General features: G+C 39.9%; 1 protein-coding gene across 6 annotated transcripts in view; it reads right to left on the bottom strand.

The window, feature by feature from the left end:
- LRFN2 (leucine rich repeat and fibronectin type III domain containing 2) overlaps positions 1-15,806 on the bottom strand; it is a 160,860-nt gene extending 145,054 nt beyond the window's left edge. For 2 of the 6 annotated variants that reach the window (XM_074818113.1, XM_074818112.1), the window contains exons 1-2: positions 14,738-15,010; positions 14,021-14,100 (exon numbers count right to left, since the gene is read on the bottom strand). The gene's annotated coding sequence lies outside the window, so the exon portion shown is untranslated. Of the gene's footprint in view, positions 1-14,020; positions 15,011-15,781 lie in introns of those variants that run through there. The other 4 variants (XM_074818115.1, XM_074818114.1, XM_074818110.1 and 1 more) reach the window with 4 other exon arrangements.
- Positions 15,807-21,996: the final 6,190 nt, after the last annotated feature.

Raw genomic sequence — 21,996 nt, 5'->3', positions numbered from 1 at the left:
AGCCTTCATGTTTCCTAGGACACATTAGCACTTCTGTAAGTGGTTGTATGAGAAAAAGAATCAGTGCAATTTTCTCTTGGGGGTAGGTTTAGCTTTATCCTAACACATGACACAAATCTAAAGATCAATAGGGTAGAAATGAATGAGGTGATCCCAGGAAGAAAGGCAATGCTATGCCTTATATTCCAGGTCAAAACATAATGGTCAATGTCTACGCAAGCAGACAGTCTCCCAACTTAAATTCATTTATTTCACCAGTATTCAAAACTCACAGAAAAGGGCTGGAGAACTTTAGCTAAAGAATCCCCTCCTGGGACACAGCTATTTCATCAGATAACTCAGGATTTACTTAGGTTTTCAGAGTAACTCAACCATACCTGAATAAAGGTGCTAAAAACTCAGCCTAAAGACAATTGCTCCATGAGATTACCAGAAATAAAGACATATTTTAGTATATTACTTCCACTACATTTAGTATGTTTGTTTTACACACATATGCCAGCCTTCTGATGTTGTTATGTGCTGAGTCTTGAGAATTCTGCTTATAGTTCATAACTAAAGAAATTTAACAAAATAAGACATGTCGGCCTCAAGAAAGAAGTGAGCTCCAGGTCTTGAAAACAGTTGTCTCTTTGCCAGTCCTTTAGTCTCCTCTATCATTTTTTCTCTCAGTTTAGAGCCTTCTCTTTATTATTTTCTGCTGAAAAGTCTCTCCCTAGAAGGATCCTTCACCAGCAACAGCAAAAATTTCTCTGTAGATGCAAGGCAGGTGCTAGTGAATTATTCAGCCCATAAAAAACTCAGGTCAGTCAGAAACAGGATGCACACCAAAAATCCCAAATTAAAGCAGCACAAGTGACAGAGACCATATCTGTTCATCAACAGGTATCTACTTGAAAGAGTGTCCCCTATCTGCCATACCTTCTAAATTGTTACAGGGATTACAGCCTATATGCAGGAGCTCAGACCTGCACCATCAGGAACCACAATCATCAGATCAGCAGTTCCTCAAGAGAGAAAGCAGAATCCTCTTTTTCCTCTTTTCAGCTTAAAGAGACCAGCAATACAACTTGACCTTTTCTTCCCAAGAAGTAAGTGAAGGCCTGCCTGCTCCAGCTGCAGAGCTCAGCAGCAAACCTCCTAGTACTCCCACCAACACAGCCAACCACTACAACTGTCAAGAAGCTCAAGGTGCAAATAAAACAATTTTCACCTAACAAGGAGTGAAACACTGTAAAAGCTATCTGAATTACTCAAACCAGAGACCAAGATTATATCAGCATCCTTTCTGAATCAGGGGTGCTAATAACAGTAAATTCAGCAGTGAAGCTCTGTCTCAATATCCTGGTACAAGATCATTGTATCTGCCCATACTTGTAAGCACTGAGTAATTAACACCTCTTTGCACCCTGCTGAAATACAGCTGTGGGCTCAGCCAGGCTGTGCCAGGAGGACTGTAGGAATCGGAGTATCCCAGGTCAAATCAGTCTGAACAAATCTGAATTGTGTCATGCCTATGGTATATTCAGCCCAGTATCTTGTCTCTGCTAGTAGTCAATAACAGAAACCAATCAAAAAACTTAAAAGCAATGCAAGCCTAAAGTGATAATTTTCTAGAATACTCTCTCTCTCTTGGTCTCCTAGCTGTTTATGGTCTAGCTAACATTGTTAGCTAAATATACTGTCTCTGCACATAAAAAACTCTATGTCTTTCTTTTGTTTAGTTCTCCAACTGGTCTATAAATCAATGCAAACTTTTAGCAATCCTTGCATCCTTCAGGAAAGGGTTTCACAGCTTTTCACAATCCTAAGTGAAGAAATGCTTTATTTTGTTTGTTCTGGACCTGTCCCTTGTCAGTTTAATCTGTTGTCCTGTTGACTTGTATTAGAAGAGACAAGGAACAGAAGTATCTTTCATAGTCTTAGATATCTTTATCATATCAAGCCAGAGTAAATCCCTTCCAAACTGAGGAGTAAAAAGGCTATTCAATTATTCTTTGTGCAAAAACTGCTCCACACATCCATCCAGGCTGCCCTTCTCTGCATTTTTCCAGTTCCTCTTCCAGGACCAGAACTATGTAACAACATTGACAAGAGCACTGAAGTCACTTAACAGCTCAAACTGGACCTAAATGAGCTGTTGCAGACAAAGAAGTTGTACTGGTTGAACCCCTCTAGTCCATGCTTACCATTAAAGGCAATGACCAATTTACTTTCACTGGGTAATCACCTGCTGTACCTACAAAGCAGTAACGCTTTGTACCAACCAGAAAAGTTCACACAGCACTTTTCAGGGATGCCCAGTAGCTTTACAGGGACTAGACCCCTACACTTTTATTTCCTGAGCTAGGAAGTACATACAGGAAGACATCTTGGCAAATAAGATGTTTATGGCATGAACCAAACTCTCTTCTGCCATTCTATTTAATAATACAGAAAAGTAAATAAAATAATGAATGAATAATCATCTGAAAAATCTCAGGAATTCACAAATCACAGGTTTATTGATGACACAATGAGTAAAACATCTATATTTAATAACTACTATTGTTCTTATTTCTCTTATGGATTACGTGTGCTAATCACAATGATTGTCTTTGAAGATTTATTGTCGCTTTTCATGTCTTCTGTAGTCATATTAGAAGCTTTCGCACCAAGAAAAACAACATGCTGCTGCTGACTGCATGATGAGGGGAGTTAGAGTGGGACGTTAAAAGTAAGTTTTTCACAAGCATTGAGTCTTCATTTAACTGAATGTCATGGGAGATAAAGCGTTTCTGAGTAATTATGGGAATTATCAGTGCAACTAGCAGGCATGGAGGACCATCACCCTGTTTTGGGTCACTGAGGTTTGGACAGCTGAGACTGGGTTGTAGTCTACAGAATGAAGCATTAGTTGCAGTTCAGCCAAATGACACCAAATGTGAAACAGCTGGTTGACAGCTGCAGAACCTGCTTGGGTTTGATGAAATTGTTTGTTTGTTTGTCAGTGCAGACTTAAAGGCAGTCCTGTAAAAGCAGTAAGGAAAAACTGTGATCAGGGGACTTAAGAATTTTTTTGCTGGGTTTACAAGAGTAATTACAAATCTTGTAGACAATGAATTCTGCTTGGTTTTCCCATGTGAAAAATTTACAGGCAGTTTGCATTTTTCTCAATGAATAACTAAGCCAGTGATTTTGGGTCAGCTGAGCTTTCTGATTTTGTTACATTGACCATTTTCGCTACCAGAGACTGAGCTTATGTTTACCTGAACAATGAGGATGGAGAGATAAGAAGTCTTTGGGCTCTTCATCTAAAAGCTAAGGGAGTAAGTTAGCCATGAGTTCAGATAAATTACATACTCTAGAACTTCTGTTGAAATAAGGACCCCCAAAAATTAAGAGGCCAAATGAATCTTAGGTGTAGCATAATAAGTGCATAAATGTTGTATGTGTAATATGAATAAAAGGTTTTAGTCCATCACTGGAGTAATGATATTAGTGGAATTTTTCCTAGTATGAATGTCATCAGTAATTCAGTATGACAAGTAGGAAATATGTGAAGAAGATTGGGTTTGCCTGGACATATACTTGGAAGATTTCTAGCATCGCAAGCAAGATAGGAAGCTAAGTATAGCTATTTCTGCATTTTTTTGATAATTCCAGATGCCAGTATATCCATATCCCTCCCAAATGACTATTAAATAAACACAGCAAAAATAAACAGGAAGATAATGCATGTGATGACTATTTTCTTCAACTCTGTTAAAGCATGTAAACAATTGTACAAAAGGGTTCAGTGGCTTCTACTTTAGCTAACACTTGCTATTTCAGTACTGTTTTCATAAAAGTCTTGCTGAAATGAAAAGCCTAAATGAAGCTCTCCAGTGGGCTTACTTGTGTAGGCATAGCTGACTGTTGTTGCTGCTGCACAACTCTGGGGTTTGACCTGGTTTCCATTCCACCGGTTTAGCAGTACCTCACCATTGCCTAAGCCTCATTACAATGTCCCCCAGTTTAATGGGTGACCTTATCAACAGCTCTGCCATAGACGCTGTATGTGATCACAGACTAGTTTAAGTCAAAATCCATGCCCCATTTTTCTTGCTTATAGAATAGTAACAGTAACCCAATTTACATGGAAAGCTCCAAGGATCAATTTATTCATATTTGCTCAGAGTCCTGAGTGGAAGATATACTAAACATATATGGAGTTGTTACTGTAGTGTCAGCATGCTAATACACAGTCCCCAAAAGCTCTGCACTCTAGGAAGACATAAACTATCAGGAACTCCTCATTCCCCTTTCCCATGACTGGGAGAGATGAATCATCTGTTAAGGATAATCTCTAACACATTTGCAAGCGAAGTAGTTGGGAGTTTCATTTTTAAGCTTAAGATAATACAAACCATGTATCAGCCAACAGCATTTCCAGTACAAACAGTACTGAGCTGCTGCATGGAACTACTCTACCATGGGAAACTTTCTTTCACTTTTTTCAGCTGCTTCTTTTCATTTTCAGGTCTCCCAAGAAGGACTGGCCGTGAAGTCCTTTTTAATTCCTTGATGACAGTCATGTGTGTACCCTCTCCCCCCACCCCCACCCCCACCCCCACCCCCCCCCACCCCCGTTGCCTCTGTACAGCTAAAATTTGGAGGTTAATTCTCTCCAGAGATTAGGAACTGTGATGGCCTGCTTTGCCACGGTCCAAGCCTCCCACTCCAATACTATATGTTTTATGTCATTTTACCTTCATATTACCCCTCCTGTGAACCTTAAAGTAAATTCAGCATTTTTACAGCCTATTTTATTTGGAGAAGTCATTGAACTATATGTTCCCTTTATGCATAACCATCTACAAAGAACAGACCTACTAGGGCAAGAAAACAAAAAAAATGAGAAAGGAGGAAAGAAAAACTCTACAAGAAGTGGTACCATATCTGTATAGCTATGAGCAATCTGAAAAACATTAAGAAAGCTGGATTTTATTAGAAATTAAGAAACAAGCTTGATTTATTTAGATTAGACTAATTATAATTTGGAGAGTGTCTTTTCTAGAAAATACAAAATCTTATTTTCTGTAAAAATAGGACAAAATGCCACATTAAAGCTTTTCACATGATAAAAAGTTCAATTTTGTTTTAAAACAAACCCCACAAACATTCCAGCTGAACATATTAAAAAAAGAAAACCATCCACCAAAGGAAGATGTTGTCAAATAACATCTCTCTGCCTGCCCCGACATACCCAGTAAACTATTTTAGACAAAACATATTCTCTAATGGAAAAGTTGATTGAAAGTTCTTCACCAACTCTCACTAAGTTGTGTCTCTCCTTTTGCCAACAGAAAGTTACTCCCCTGAGTGTATCCTTCATCTTCACTAGTCTGTAAACACTTCATAAACATCAGTACACCTAGGCTCAAGACAGGCCTCTGACATAGGTTAGCATTATCTCCTATTACAACAGCAGGAGTAAAAAGCAAAGTTTATGCCTATGGCCAAGAATGAATCTAACCATATGCACACACAGCATGTGTATTACAAACATATATGTTTAATTATTTGAAAAAATTAATTAAAGGGATAGAAAGGAATTAAAAATGTTTTTGAGCTGACTTATGTTTTATTCAAACAAGAGGAAGATACTTTAAGTTGGACTCATTTAACCTTTCCAAAAATATTTATTGATTCTGAAGTGGAAACAAAACTGTGAATTATCAGAGCATTTCATTTTCCATTTCCATTTCAGAAGTGACCTAACGTATAATATACAAAAGGGGGAAACATTTCCAAAATTAAGCAAATTGTAATCATGAAAGTGGTCCTCCCTTTTTCTTTGCAATCAAGTGTGTGTTTTGGCAAATTTTACTAATTCCTGCATAGACTGTTTCTTGCAGACCTACTTTGACTTTAAGACCAAAGGCTTAATTACAAGATTATGCTTCCTCCTTGAGTTTTTTTCTGGTTTTGTCCTATAATAAATGAACATATATTTATACATATATATGTCACAGGGACTGGTACTGCCATTCCTTTCCCTTGTGAGATGCCAGGTTTTACTGGATATCAATATTAAAATGCACTTATTGCTATACAGTCTACATTTTATTTTTATTAATTTTTAATGGTGGTTAGAAGTATTGATTTCAAAAAATATTTGTTATGATTTAATACTTTATTTTTTATTTCATCCCAATTGTTTCATATATATTTGGCAAACAAATGTCTCATTCTAGCCATGTGTGATTTGCCAGCTACTAATATTCATGATCTCCTTAATCACTGTTCATCTTGTGTTCAGATCGTTGGTCATCCTAATCATGTGTGTTGGTCATCCTAATCACAGGTGCTGTGCTCCTCTGAACGGCTAAGACACTTCAAAGCATGGACATTTGAATATAACACTAGTCAAAGAAATCTTAGAAAAATTAATGGGAATCTAAGTGACCAATATCTCTTAATGTCACCCTAAGCTTAGCATCTAACAGAATTACAAGGAACCATCTTCCTCCTGATCATCAATTTCCAAATGCCTACTGGTAAGCTCATATGTCCTTTTCCTTAAAATGAATGTGATTAGACTGACATAAAACAACTTAAAAAACCCTCTGTAATCGAAAGAGATAGCACAGCCTAACGAAGACCTCATTCTCAGATCTTTCTGCAGTTTCTGGTGAGGTGGTCGTGTAAGGGCCCATATATCTGATGGCCTGTGTGTGTGAAGTCTACCCCAACTAGGTCTCAGTTTTAGTTAGGTCACTACATCTGTGATTTAACACTAACTACAGCAACATGGGAGTAGCAGGATGTGTCAAATGTGAGGATGAGTTCAATGAGCCATGCTGGAAAGAACTGAAGCAGCTGTTCCTTGGCTGTAAATCCTATAAAGGTAAATCCTGTAGTTGAGATAGGATGTGGCCTAACTTCGATTTTTCCATTCTGCGGTAGGACACTGATCAGGTAGAAGTCACCAATGCACAGAAGTTCACCATGTCCTATCTCAACCTTCTTGCAAGAAGATAGGTATCTTCCTTTTCTTGACACATTCTCAAATATAGGGAAGTAGCCACAAACCCACAGGGTCATTACAGATGTTTGTTATGCTGTTTACAGAACTAAGCAGGTGAAAAATTTGTCAGACAAAACATTAAGATGAGCATGAAATGCAGTCATCTGTTGTCCAGCACAGAAGAGACAGATCTCAGCTCATCTCTCTGGAAAAGATACCTTATGAAGATGGACCTGTCACATTTTAGAGTGTGTTTCACATTAATTTGAAAGCTTGTTGCTAGGTTCGACTAAGAATTGGGGGGAGGAGTTATAATTATTAACGAGTGACTCATCAACTCACTGATGATAAAAAAATCTTTGTGTTCAGTGCTAAGGAAAAATAAATAAATAGCATCCTCATTTCACTCACTGATTCAGGGAGGTGAAAGAAGGATGAAGAAAAAAAATGCATAGAGGACTTGAATAAATTTTTCCATGTTTATCAAAAGCCTAAAACAGGTTAGATGTCACAAATAAAGCACCCCACAGTGGCTCAAGAAGGATCAGCTATATACAGTGTGACTAAAGACCCATATCATAAGCCTTTCTTTAGCTTAGCCTGGCACTCTGGCTCAGAGGCAAGAAGGGTCATACAAATATCTAAAGAGACAGAGACATCTTAGCTGTACCACTGCTGATTCTTCTCTTTTCTCCTTTGTCCTACCAAAATTTTTCCAATCTTTCTCCAAACGTGCCCCTCTTTGCCTTCAGTGCATTCACTCCCATAAATATCCATCAGGCTGCTCTTCAGCTCCTCTGCTCTGACCCTCTGCCAGTAAGGTCAGTTCTCTCCAGTTCAGATGAAACTGCTGTCACCCACCCCTGAATCTGAAAGAAAATGTCTTTTATTGAGGCACCTGAAACTTCCCCTTCCACCTGTTGGAGGACCATCAGGTCCAGTCAGGGCAGGGTGCCGGGAAACCATGGACAGGGGAAAGCTCACCTTCTGTGGACTCCTGTCCACAACATGTAATTGTGAAGCTTCTCAATAACCTTCCCCTGAACTCAAGATGATATCACTGTCAAAATTCATCTGGGGAGCTGTGAACAGAAGATGTAGCTGTGGTGATAAGGAAAGGTCACACTGTCCTTGCAAAATGGGTGCTAACGGAAGCACATGGCTTGGTGTGCTACTTAGTCATGTGAAAATGGATCAGAAAATACATACGTCACAGTGGTATTTGTCAAGCAAATTGAGATTTTTCAGGGATAACTACAAGATATTTTGATTATAGGCAGCCTACAAAAAATGCCCTTGATCTTCTCCTCCATGAGAGTTTCTGGGACCTAATACTTTTTTTTACTGAACATTTCCAGAGGAGCTAAGTTATGTGACCTGACTACAGGGAGAAAGTGCAGTCAATAATTTGGAGAGCAAGTAATCAATGTTGTACCCTTATTTAAAAACCAGTATACAGTAAACATATGCCAGCAGCAGTGATAATATTCACCTACAGAGGGGAGAACTCATACAAAATGCCAACTAGCCATCAGTTTAGGGAACAAAGAAAATGCTCTTAGTCCAGATAAGTTATGTTCTGTCAATGCAGTTTGGCCTTTTTTAGTTTAGTAGACTTGTTTCACATACAACCTACGCAGAGCTTTCTGAGTATCATATGTATTTATTTAGTCACGGGAATATTTACAAAGGGAATGAGATCAAATGATTACTGAAATGATTGGGAAGGTTTTGATTTTCATCTCTGAGGAGACAGACCTTTGTTGTTGGCTGCTTTCAAACCAGACAGGAACTGCTGAGTGAGCCATGACAGGCATTTTTTTTCCTCTCGACTTTTCCTTTCGCCATTTGACTGCTCATTGTTTTCATTCTGTACTGAAAGGGCAGATACATCAGTTTAAGGCTGTTAACAGAGGGTTCTGATATAAATTCTGGTACAGTCAGTTTTACCTTTCTAGTACACATACAGGTCCTGCCCTTTCACTGATATCACAACCCACCCATCCTGCCACTGCAACAGAGGATGCAGCATGTGTTCCTTTCCTGTTCTTAATTTTTATCTTTAGGCTGTAACAAAAGAAAGATTACTCATCCTGACTGGCATGTATACTGAAGCTTTTCTGAGGAGCTTAGACATGATGAGAGAATGGTTAAGGACTCTCTGCACCTGGTGCCATTTTGAGCTCCCTTGCTTTTCAGCCTGCCAACACAAATTGCAACTCTACAGGCAGGAGAGGAAAAATTCCTCACTTCCTCACCAGTGTGCATATTTCTACCAATATCACACCTGTCTGATCCCCACAATCTATGTGGCTTGATCATATTGAGGTCTTCCAAAGTCTGTCCTTCACCCAACTAAGTCAACTCAAACGCTATAGTCTTAACTGGACAGATGAAGCAATTTATCTCAGTCCTGCACATCAAGATTTATGCTCAGCCCTGACCTACCTCCTCTGGCTTCAGGGAAAGAGTCACACTGATAATTTTCTGCGCCAGTGCCATACACATGTTTTCCAGGGATTTTCAGTGTAACATTAGCTCTATTAAAATAGACAAGGTGCTTTCAGCCATCATGTACTTTCTGTTGATTTTATCCTTAATCCAGCTTTCTGCTGGATTTTCTGCTCAGAACCTATGTTGTTATGAACTGGGATGCACCAGCCCTACCTGTCACCTTCTGACCAACCAGGATCCAGGACCCTGGATTTACTGCTATTCCAGGGCCCTCTCCTTATCTCACCTCTTTCCATAACACCACAGTGATAGCAGATCTGCCAGAGGATTAGAGACCAGTTCCTTCCTGAGGAGTGATTAGCAGAAGCCTCCTAAATGCTCCATTGTACCGCTCATACTATGGCTGCAGCCATCCTCTCATGTCTATTCTTATTTAGCTGGCATATCCTCTCAGCACATAAGTTTTCCATAGCTGGAAGAATGATTTCAAGAGCAGACACTCAGAGGCCTTGATATCTCACAACACTTGTTGGCAAGATGCTCCTAGAATAATCCCACTTGGCAAAGTAAACTGACTTCCAGGTAGGACTTGGCAGACAAAAGTATTCTGGTCCCATGAATTGAAACGAAAGTGGTTACAATTTCCTCGGCCCGAACTGAGACAGAAAGTATGCAAGCCTTCTAATGAGCTAGAAGTGTTTAGTTCCAGTTCAACTGACAGATTTGCTTGTCATTTAGCAAAATGGGATTTGAGCATGGCTCCTTTTACGATCAAGTTTCATATGAATTATTTTCAGTTTTCATACAAAATTCATGAACTGGAAAGAAAAAATAAAATTTATCTTCCAGAAAAAGGTAAGATGGGGTGTTCTGTCAATTTTCTCTCTACATTTTTTTCAGTCAGGAAATTCATAAAAATGACCATTCCCAATCATGTTTCATTCTGATAAATCTATATTTTTCTGAGAAAAACAAGAACATTTATCACTGAAAAAATTCCACTCAGCTCTGTCTTCTATGTAGGTCAATAGGGATTCTGCATAGGACCATACCCTGACAGTACATCTCTTCCTTTTCTCCCATGTTTTCAAATCAGCAATTTTTTTACTGAAAAGATGTTTTCTGAGTTTTGCTGCTGCTGCTCATTTCTTATGCCAAAGTTGGCATCTGGATTTTGTCACAAATGTTTTCCCGTGAAGGTGAGGATGTCATCAGAGACCCCAATCATGGGCAGGACAGAGCAAATGACAGGAAGAAAGAAAATTTGAAAGCACTGTCATGCAAATATTCTGAAGTATGGAGACAAATGCTGGTCCTAGGGAAGCAGAAATACTTCTAAATGACATGTCCTTTTCCCAGTTTTCCACGTGGCATCACTGTGGGCCTTTTAATGACATGTTTACATCCATTAATTTTATGCCAAGGTTTGGCACCCACCCATGCAGAAGGTAATTTGAGTTTCTAGAACCAGAATTACTGCTTACGAGCTTCCCTCCCTCCTGTGCATCCTGGGTTGAGGTGGGCTGGGAGGAGAGTGACAGCTGGCCTTTCACTGAAGTGCTGCATCACACTTGGGCGATTTGTGCGTTTTGTTATTATTCCAGCATACTTGGATGAAACCTTGTCTTTTGTTACAAGTTTCAGTTGATGACTGGAAGCTGTTCAGTGCCCTGTGAGCACACGCAGCCTCTGGACACTGATAGAGTAAATCCCAGCACCTTGGTGATATCCTTAGTCACAATAATCGCAGCCTACAGAGTTAAGGCAAAGAGGAGACATAAGGGATAGAGTAATGGCCCATTTGGTGTTGGGCAATGGACTCCACAGTCGTCATGACTGGCTTCAAGGAGCCACAGATGTCTTCCTTCTGTCTTTCATAAGTAGTGTTACTGCTTTTCAGTCCAGCACCTAGAGAACAGTTACTCTCTCCACAAAAACAAACACATGACAACAGACTACAACAAACCCAAAGAAAATAAGGCTGAGCACTCAGGCCAGAAAGAAGACTAAGTTACACACTTGGAACAAACTACCCTTTTTCTCCTACAGGTGATCTTTGTAGGTCAAGGCTGAAATGCATTAACAACGCAAAAAGGGGTTTGGGGGTGAACAAGCACTGTCACCACCCTCTCCCTCCCCTCTGTGTGGGTGGATAGCAAATGCATCCTCAAGGGTTGTCAGTTTGCAACCTCTCATCAGGGGGTTAGATTCACTCTAAGTCACCTGAAGTATATTCCTGCCTACTACCCATTAAACCTTGATAATTTTGAATCAGCTTCCTATCTTGTTTTTTCTCTCACAAGGACAAAAAAATAATTAAAAAAGGGTATTAGCTGGGTCTAACAACATTACATTGCAAGGTTCAGTCAGTGGCCAGAGTCCTTTGCAAGGAGGGAGCAGGAGCTCTTTGATGGGGATTGACTGGGAGCTGTCAGCTCAGGTCCACCTGAGGAGCAGGTAGAGCAGGGGCTGTGGAGCAAGGCTACATGTGCCATTTGTACTTCCCATTGGGAAAAATTATCAGTTATGTTCCAAATGTAAATTTAAACAAGAAATGCTAATGCTGTGAAGAGCGACATGGGGCAGAGAGGACAGCAGAAATGGTGGCTCTTAGAAATTATCACATTTTTCACCCTGCATGGTGCATCCAGGTCTGCCTGCTTACCTGCATGCCAGCACCTAACACAGCCAGATACCAGGTGACACAGGGCCCAGAGTCACCCTAAAGAAAACAGAGCTGTGCTGGGGAGAGCAGGACAGACACTGTCTCCGATCTTAGAGGTGATACAGATCTTTGCTGGGATTAATAGGTTAAAAAGGCTTGGTTGAGCATAATGAACTTTTTCTTCCTGTCTCTTTGCATTGTTGTTTATTTTTTATTGCATGTCCTCTCTCCCTGAGAATTAGGAGCAGTTTCAGGGAAGGTCTGAAGCTCTGTTTCCTGCTGCTGCAACAAGCTAGCTATGAGAGCACAGAAAAAGGACTCTGTTGTGCTCAAGTGGTGATCTGTAGGCAATGCAAACTAACCACCAACCCAGGGCAAATTGTAAACACTGAAACTGTAACCAGCCTGAAACACGGCAAGAGTAAAAGTAATTATCTCTCTCTCTTCCTTCTTGCCACAAGCTCAAATTTGCCTTAGTACATCCTCTGTACACAGCAAGGTCCAATAGAAAATTGATACCCTGCATGGCAGTATTTCCTCTTTCCTGCGGAATAGAAAATACCAGTGACAATTCTGTGGTGTCTGCTGGACTTATCCCCGGTGAGCATTGTATAATAAAGTTAAAAGGTGTTAATATAATTAACTATGACTTTATAAACTTAAGTGATGTTTACTGTTTGCCTTTGAAAGCCTGTCTCTTCTCATCAGGAGACTTATTCTGTCCTATTAATCCCAAAGATGGGGTAGGTAAAACAAAGTATACTCTTAATATCTCCATGCAGTGCCCCAAAAAGACTAGATCAGCCCTGGTAAAAAATTATTCTTTCTTTAAATCAATGCTATTTGTCTCCTTTAGGTAGGAAGGAGTTACCCAGTTTAAGAACCTTTCCTTGCATACATTACCACAACTGAATACTTTACATTTCCAGTTTACTAATCCATCCTACTGGGACCGTTGACTTAATCACTGAATTCTGCTCTCCCCTTTAGTTGCTTTCTTGTTTTATTCAGTCATGCACATGTTTTGTGATGCAAAAGTGTACACGTGTCCATGCAAGTCAGGAAGAGACTCAGTATCCATTTTGCTACATCTTGTCCTGTGCTACCATTTAGATGCTTCCCCCCCACCCAAATTCTCAGTATACTTAGTCTTGCAGAGATCGTATATGTCTGATGACGTCAGACAGACGTGACATAGCATATACCTGCTTGTGTACCCCATCCCCCTCATGCCCACCTTGCCAATTCTGGATGTCCATCGTTAATGGCATCACCTTACCAAGAACACCAACCTCTGTGACAGGAGACACTGAAGTGGATGGCCACTGCCCCTCCACAGCCCTCACTCCCTTTCCTTCTCTAGCTGTTCCTACGCCTTCCGTTTCTTCACATGACATTTGCCAAGGTCCCCACTCTTTTATTGTGTGGTTTTATATACAGCAGAGTTGATCGGTTCAGCAAAGTTCTTCCTTGGCTTTGTAGGATTTACTAATTCCTCCAGAAAGATGAAATCACTTTCACAGCTTTACTCAATCTCTCAATTTTTCCTGTATTAGAAACCAAACTATTATCCTTTCTTTCAAACCTCTTTCCATCACTGTTTCAAAACTGCCATAAAAAAAAATCCTATTGACATTTAAAAATATAATTATTCTTTTTGAACTGCCTTTTTGTGATGAGAGAAGCAGAAACCAAACTGAGATTCATTTCTCTACACGAATAATCTTATCTAGGTTAGCAAGAAAAGGAAGATAAAGTTATACATTTCTCTGATGCTTTTAAAATGCACAACAACACATTTTTTGCCATCAGAGGTGACTGTGTATAAATGTTTTGTGTACATATCCATATATAGTTTATATCATAGCTATATAATTTATATATACATATGAAAAAACCCTTGCACTTACCTTTGAGAAGTAACATTTATCCCAAGTTCGGTAAAATAGTCTCAGATAACCACTTAGACCTTCCTTCTATGCCATGCATCCTTTTTTCAAAAGAAGATATAATCAGAAAAATCCTGGTTGATCTCTAGCAAACCAAAATGCAGACTAGATTGTTTGTCAGATGCAGCCTGATTCAGTAAAGTCCAAGTGTGGGAATCCCTGAGATTCCTTTTTCAGTAATATCCAAAGCACAAAAAAGAGAAAGAAAAAAAAAAAAAAAGAAAGGGAAAAAGTGAATAACTTGTTCTTTTCTTGTTTGGTTTAAAAAACCCAGTCTTGAAGGACTAAGCAGCCTGCAGGCTTTTCAAGCATTCAGATCCTAGTGCATCCCAAGGTAGCACATGCATTTTGGTACTGCAAATCTTCAAGTTCATACTAGCAAGCCCAGATTCTGTGTATGTGCGTGTGTGTTGGGGAGGGGGGTCGAGTTGTATCGTGAGGGGAGAAGAGAGACAGGGAGATATACACACACACACACTCACGCAGAGATGGAAAAAGGAAAAACAGCAAACTGAAGTGATCTCACAAAGTGCTCTAGATGGCAGAGCCTGCACGGCTTGTAAGACAAGCGATGTGCAGACACCAAAAAGAAAAAAAAAAAAAAAAAAGAAGAAAAAAAAAGAGAGAGAGAGAAAAACCCGAGAGAACTAGCAGGCAGCTTCAGGAATTTCTTCTTACCTCTTCTGACGATGCAACATACAGCAAGTGCTTTGTGCTGCATAGGAATCCGTGCAGGCACGACTCATTCAGACCCCTCACTTCTGAAATAAAGAAACATGTAGCATAGGAAAGGGAAGAAAATCAGAAACCAGATGAAAGAAGGGTACGAAAAGAAGCTATTAAACAAGTAAGAGTGCCAAGGAGGAGGCTTGAGTGGGTGGGAGGTAAATAGTTGGTACAGAAAGAAGCATCCAAACTCCTGGTCCTAATACAGATTGGCTCTGTAATTATGTGGCAAAGCACTGCCTTCTAAGCCATTGCATAATAATAGAAACCTAAGCTGTGTAGACACAGCCTGACATGCTAAATCCTCAGGAGCTACACTCAACATTTGTCAGTGGAAAGCGTGTCATTCTCTGGGGGCGGGGGAATCTGAGGGAAAAGGGGAGAGAAATTTTACTGCAAAATGCACAAGCTGCAGCTGCAAAGAGCTCTCAGGTGGTGCTGATGTCTGAAATGTTGTAGTGGAAGTCATCTATATCTGTATCTATATAGGGAGAGGTAGATAAATACAATAGCACTGTCAGTTCCATTCATGTTATTTAATACTAGAAAATTTTCCCTTGCTATATTTTAGTAACTTAAATGACAAAGAGAAGAACATGTACAAAGGTTTTCTGTGTTAAATATGATTATTTCTAACGCTGATGGTGAGAAGTAGTTCTCCCTTTCTACTGAACAGTATTAGAAAGTCTAAATAAAAAATGAATTAAGATAAAAGAACTCAAGAGGATCAATCAGCCTTTCCTATTTACTGGCGGGTTCCTCTCTCCAGCCCTTCAGATACAGAGACTCACATTTTCTTCTGCCTCTCTTGGTTGAAGAGGCTCCTAGACAGACCCAGGGAAAGATGAGCACTGACTAAATAAGAGTAGGCATAACCCCAACTCATTCAAACTACCACACACCAGTATCAATACACCAACAGACAGAACAATTTATAATGCACATGGAAGGAATCAAAAACAAAGAAGGGAGTATAATTTTGCAGTGGGAATTTACCTGGAAATTGTGGCCCTGGCTCACACCTATGGTCCATCTAGTCCAGTATCCTGCCTCTGGACAGTGATCAGTATGACATACCTCTGAGGAATCTGAATTAATTTGTGCAGCTAGGGCTAGACAGCTAGGGCTAACCTGTTCATGGGCAAAGCTTCTCCTTAATCCCTCTTCTTTAGAGATTAGTTAATGCACTGAAGCATGATCAGGGGAACACTCTTCTTCTGCACATCCAGATTAAACATGTAAGGTCTGATTCTGAGGTCCTTTGTAGTTGGTGCAAAGTACACCTCTTTTTAGACACCCTAGATCTAAAGAGTAAAATTGTCTGATGCTTTGTAAACATACCAGTGTGAAAAAAGGGTATAAGTTCAGAAAGAGCTGTAGTATTTCAGTCTGGAGAGTAAGAATTTTTATATAGTCTAATCTAGCCTAGTTACTCTCCTCATTTACTCCTTACTCCTGATGAAAACAACAACTATATTTCAAGAAGCCATCCAGTGCAGGTAGAAGAATTAGGTCACTCAGCTAATATGTAGGTATCAAATTTGGCCTCTGGAAAGTCAAACTAGACTGAATTGAAAACTTTGAAGATATTTTTGCGAATGACTGCATAGTGCAACATATACTTTTTTGGAGGGGCTCATGAAAAAGTTTCTGCTGCAGACTTCATATCCGTTACTGTTACTGGTCTCACTCCTTGATCTATGTCTGCTGTGTTCCCAGGTGACTCTGTACCCCCAAGGTGAAGACTGCAAATGTTGCGCATAAGGGAGTTACACTGTGGTAAAGCATAGGAGGAAGGACTGTGGACAGAGCAATTGCCTATTTTGCAGCGTATCCAGCTTTCCTCAGCTTTATGTGGAATAGTGCTGAGGGGCTCTTCTTGGGAGAAGGCCAAGAGTTAGAACAGTTGCTAACTTTACTGGCCACTGAAGTAAGCGGCCTGGTCAAAGAAAGAGTTGAGAAGCTAGTAACTACCAAACTGGGCATTAAGAATCTTTAAAAATTGCTTCATTTACTAGATGACTAAAACATGAATTTAGGAAGCTAACTTTGAACATAGCTCCTGGGAATCCTGGACCAAGCATGTTGGCTAGAAAATCAAATTGAAGCTCTAATCATGTCAGTGCCTTGTAAAATAGATGTCAGTGCATTGCAGAAAGAGAAGATATCTCTTAATGACATCAAGAATTAATAACAGACTCTAGGACTAGTGTTTCAAAAACCTTTCAAAAATCCTTCACCAGCTACAGTTGTGACAGTGACAATTCCCAAGTTAAAATCAAAGATGATGCAACCCTGTCAAAAAGTCACCCTTAAAGGATTTTCATGAGGGTGTGTTGTGGTTGGTTCCCGCTGTGCTAGGTTAGTGTGCTTTCTAGCTTTCCATGATGCCCTTTAAATTTAAATCAGAGTTCTCTGGTGTTTGCCTCATAGAACTTCTCTCTAGTAACCATCCTTGCTGTATATTGCTTGTCTCCCAAATAAAGAGCTTCTCAATGAATCAACCTCTTTCCTTCTTGGTCATTCTAGAAGAGAGCTATCACTTCTGTTCTTGTCTTGTGCTCAAGCCTCCCCTCTCTCCAATTCTGCCTTAGTACAGAGTCAACCAACATGGTTGCTTTAGCTACATCTGCTCTCATTTCCAGCTCCAGGGAAATCCCATCACCACATGAAGAGCCACAGGAGAAATCTTGCTCTGCCTAAGTAGTGAACATCTCACAGGTCCACAACACTTTCCCCTGGAAAGAACTGTCAAGGTTCAATGTCCTGTTCCTGATTTAGATCTAGAAAATACATGAGAGACCATGACTACATGACTAACTCCATGCTCACTGAACCTTTAAAACTGCTGCATTGCTGAGCAGCTGAATCTTTCAGTGATACAGCAATTCCCGTGCTCCAACAGACTGTATAATTTCTATATGAAGAGATCTCATAAAGCCTTACAACCACATTCATACACATTCCCTTATGCAGTGGCAACCACTCAAAAGACACAAAATTTTGTAATGGGGGTGCTCTCTTTTGACATACAGTGCCAAGGACAATACCCAAACCCAAAAAAAGGCAGAAGTAGGATAGCAGAGCAAGACAAAAAGAAATTGAGATGCTTTTGCAGCCTCCAGGACAACTTTACCTGCCACAAATATATTATCCTTTCCAAGTCTAGCAGACAACATGAAGCCTTTTGCCATCCAATGGACAATACAATTTAACATGTACATGTAGACACTGGCAACTCCCATTTCCTGCCCACACTCTTCCAAACTGAAGTAGTCAGCACAGGTCCACATGACTGTTTAAACAATGGCTGCCAATCAATTACACTGATTGAAGGACAGTTTAAAAAACATTTGGTCTGTGGACCTACTGATGAAAACAGTTATCAGGAGCTGAACCCACCAGCTTTCAAACATTGGCGATTTGGGGAAAAATTTCCTGGGTGCTGTTCAGCTCAGCTCTTTACAAATCATTGAATGGTTGTTTACACATGTATATGCCAGTACAAAATATCTTTCTCAGATCCTCCACCCACATATCCCTCTGCTTTTAAAAGCAGTCAACAGACAAACTGAATATGCTTTCTTTCCATTTCCTGCACCTTATCATAGGGAAATCCTACTCTCAAATTTCTAGACTCAGAGATCCAACAGAACAGGTGTCTCATGGCACAGTGGAAGAAAAAGTATTCTTGAGGCTATTGGTGAGACAAAGGCAGCACAGAAGCTCCCTTTTACAATGCACTGTTATAAAAAGCATAGACCAATATTGCATAGGAAATATGAAGATTAACTTCTTTAAAATACTTCAACAACTCCACAACAATCTTTGATTGTCTATCTTGCAGCTGAACACAGAAAGGTCTCCAAACACCAGGAAACAGTTGCTTCAGCTCATAGAATCAATTACGCATTCATAATCTACTCAATTCTAAGCATTCATCTCAGCTGGAATAACCAGGATACTTATACTAACCTTAAGAGGATCCACTGTAACTTTGTAGATGCTCTGAAGGAAGGTCAGCATAATATTTTTATCCCACGGTTATTATTCTTTCCAGGTTCTCCCTTTACAAGTAGGGAAATCCTTATACTTTTATGCTGCATAATCACATGTCCAGCTCAGTGGGTGAAATTTAATGCCCTTTGATTGATAGGTTGAGAGCAGAAGGGATCATTATGGCCTTCTCATTTGACCTTCTGCATAACTTCAGTAAGAGAATTGCTCTCTGTGGTTCCTTCATCTATCTTCATACTATTGGCTGATACAGAAAATATCTTTTATAAAGACAGCCTCTTCATTTAAAGATTTCAAGTGTTGGAGCATTCATTTCCCACTCTCATTATAAGTCTGTTCAATCTTTAATTGCTGTCATTGTGAAGAAAAGTCCGCACCTCATTTTGTTACTCAGAAGATTCTGGTATGTTTTCAAGAGCCCAAAGTGATAATTATTAATTATAACTGGGTATCTCCTGATCAGAAAACTCAAAATGAGGAATAGCAGAAGTTTCTCACAGATAAGTGGATTTGTTCCACTGGGGGCTAAAGAGTGCTATCTGAGACCGGTGCAATCTATTTACTCAACAAACAAACAAACAAACTTCTTGTTTAATGGCCATCTGTTTCAGCACAGCGTTCATCAGAATAAAGAGACTGCCTTGGCAATGCTTTCCCAATTCCTGTAATGTAATGGAAAGTACAGCATTAGCTTTCACAGTACACCTGGAGGCAGCAGTACTCTGCCGCCTGTCCATCAGAAAGCAGAACCTCATCCTGGTGGGTTTGCAACCTCTGGCTTTGGTTCTTTCTGTGCGCAGAACACTCCCAGCCACCGAAATCCAGGCGGGCAGCAGATGCTCTGCATGCCGTCAGTGCAATAAAGACATAGCACAAGAAGAGTGTGGGTAAAAGTCTTCATTTTATATTTTGACCCTTGCCACATAGAATAAGGGATACTAACATTTTTCACTATTGAAAGAGGATATGTGGACACATCATGCAACAGTGGGTCCCTGTTTGGAGAAGATGCTGTTTAGTCTGTGATCGTCTATTGCAATTCCACAAGCAATAGGAGCAATGTAAGGGAGGTCAGGCTTTCCACTGCCCTGGCTGGGGCTTGCTGTAGCAACTTGCCTACAAACACCATATTTGCACCAGCTGAAACATTTGTTTGGATGCACTGTTACATGATACAGATCTTGGTTTGTTTTCTAATTGTCACTTAAAAAAAACTGTTTGGAGGGAGAGAAGATTGTTTGAGTGTTTTTAACCTGTAAGGTTAATATTGTGAAATTAGTCTTACACTAATCAGGTGAGAAGACAGGTACTGTAGCATACAATGGACAAGAGCTCATATCTAGGACAAGGTTGGCTACTTAAGCTGTTTATGAACCATCCTGATGCTTTCAAATTTGTATGTCTCAGCCATGGAAAGGAATGGTTACAATTTTATATCTAAATGAAAAAAGTACACAGGAGGCCAGAATCTTTTGTCCAGACCCTTGTTTTGCATCAAAGCTACCACCATGATCATAAAGAAAGTCAGAATTTTCTAACAGTTGCCACATTATAGTGTGAAGGTGGCAAATGAATGAAACCATCAATAACCTCAATCTGCATTGTAAATTGTGGGAAAAAAAGGACTATTCTGCCCAGTCATAAAGCACTTCGAAAGCTTCTGTGGTCACAATTATCCACAAGCTATTAGGCTTGCCAAGAATGGGGGCAGGCACCTAATAGAAAGAATTCCAGACCTCTGAAAGGAGTTAAGATTGTATCACAGGGTTTGCACAGAGCAAAAGAAATAATACAAGGTGATATTTTTCTTAGTGAAGCTTAAGCATGATATAAAAAAATTGTTTTTGTCTTCCTAAAACAAATTTTATATGACTTCCACAGACTATTTTAGGTGGAAAGGAAGAAAATCAGCAATAATCCATGTAGAAAACCCACAAAGTAGCCTTCCTGAACTTGGGATCTGACTTGGAACCTGAGGTATACGGGAAAGTTTGATGTGGAAAGGAATAGGAAACAGAAAGGGGTGTGAAAGCCTCAGAGACAATGCCACCCCCTAGAAGTCAGTGTATGACCTCTGCCTGCTATGCTGAGCTCTAACTGCAGGTGAAGATGGGCTCCTTCCTGCTACCTCTTCCTGAGCCTCATGCAACTAAAGTGGGTGCATGCAGGAAGGAGACATAAACAAATCCTTCCTGGCTCTCATCTGAAACCTTGGAAGCCTCTGCAGGGTGTGCAAGAGTGAGGTTCCGGCTCCCACTCATAACTCAAGTGGGCACACCCAAAGAAAGAAGGAGGAGGAAATTTTGAGGTGCAGCACAGAGTAGCAGGATAACAAGTGATTTGGATTCATCTCTCAGCCTCTGTTCCTATTTGGTTCCATCCCAGGAAAAGAAAGAAGGAGAAAATTAATCTCTATCTTCTCACTTACTTACTTCTTATTGTCTTACTTATTTACTTACTCCATATCTTCTTACTTACTTCTTAATGTTAAGAGAAATCAAAGAGAAAGTGTCAGCTGTCTTAAAAACATCAGTGAATGCAAGACCAAAGTTAAGGTACCTAAATATAAGCTGTGATCAGAAAGGGGAACATCAAGAACTACTTGGCTGTGAGGAGCAATGGGGGACACAGTAATTTTGGAAGTTTTGGCTTATCTCAAGCATGGTATGAAGGTAAAGAGTGTTTTAAGAACAACTCCAATACAGAATATTTTGAGATGGTTTTTACTGTCACCTCTGCTCTCAGCTTCCAAAAGGAATTGAGACTCATGGTTCTTCAGTGGGACCTGGGGTCTCCATGACATCTCAGCATGTCTTAGCTCTGCTGCTATTCTGTCAGAGACACTAGAGAAGACAGAGCATGTAAGCAATAAGCATACATGGAGGAAAACTTTTCTCACGTGTTAAAAACTTGAGCATCTATTGCAAAGCATATATGATCCAGCTTGATATTGTAGCACCCAATGTAAATACTTTGGGAATTCAGTGTTTACAGTAAGTTTGCTCTATAGAGGTTGGACAAACTTTGCGTGAGATGCTGCTTCTCTTCCCCAGCCTCTTCAATCTCTCATGTTCACAGAGATAACACATGGAAGTCAGTCTATACTCCTTAGATCATCAGAGTGAGTAAGGCTAATTGCATTTCTGTATTTTCTTATAAAATGTTAAATATTCATAGCTATGTCAAATTAAATC

Source organism: Strix aluco, chromosome 3 (genome assembly GCF_031877795.1).
Source record: "Strix aluco isolate bStrAlu1 chromosome 3, bStrAlu1.hap1, whole genome shotgun sequence".
Lineage (NCBI taxonomy): Eukaryota > Metazoa > Chordata > Aves > Strigiformes > Strigidae > Strix > Strix aluco.
The sequence above is the reverse complement of the archived record's forward strand: the minus strand, read 5'-3'. Positions and strand labels throughout refer to the sequence as shown.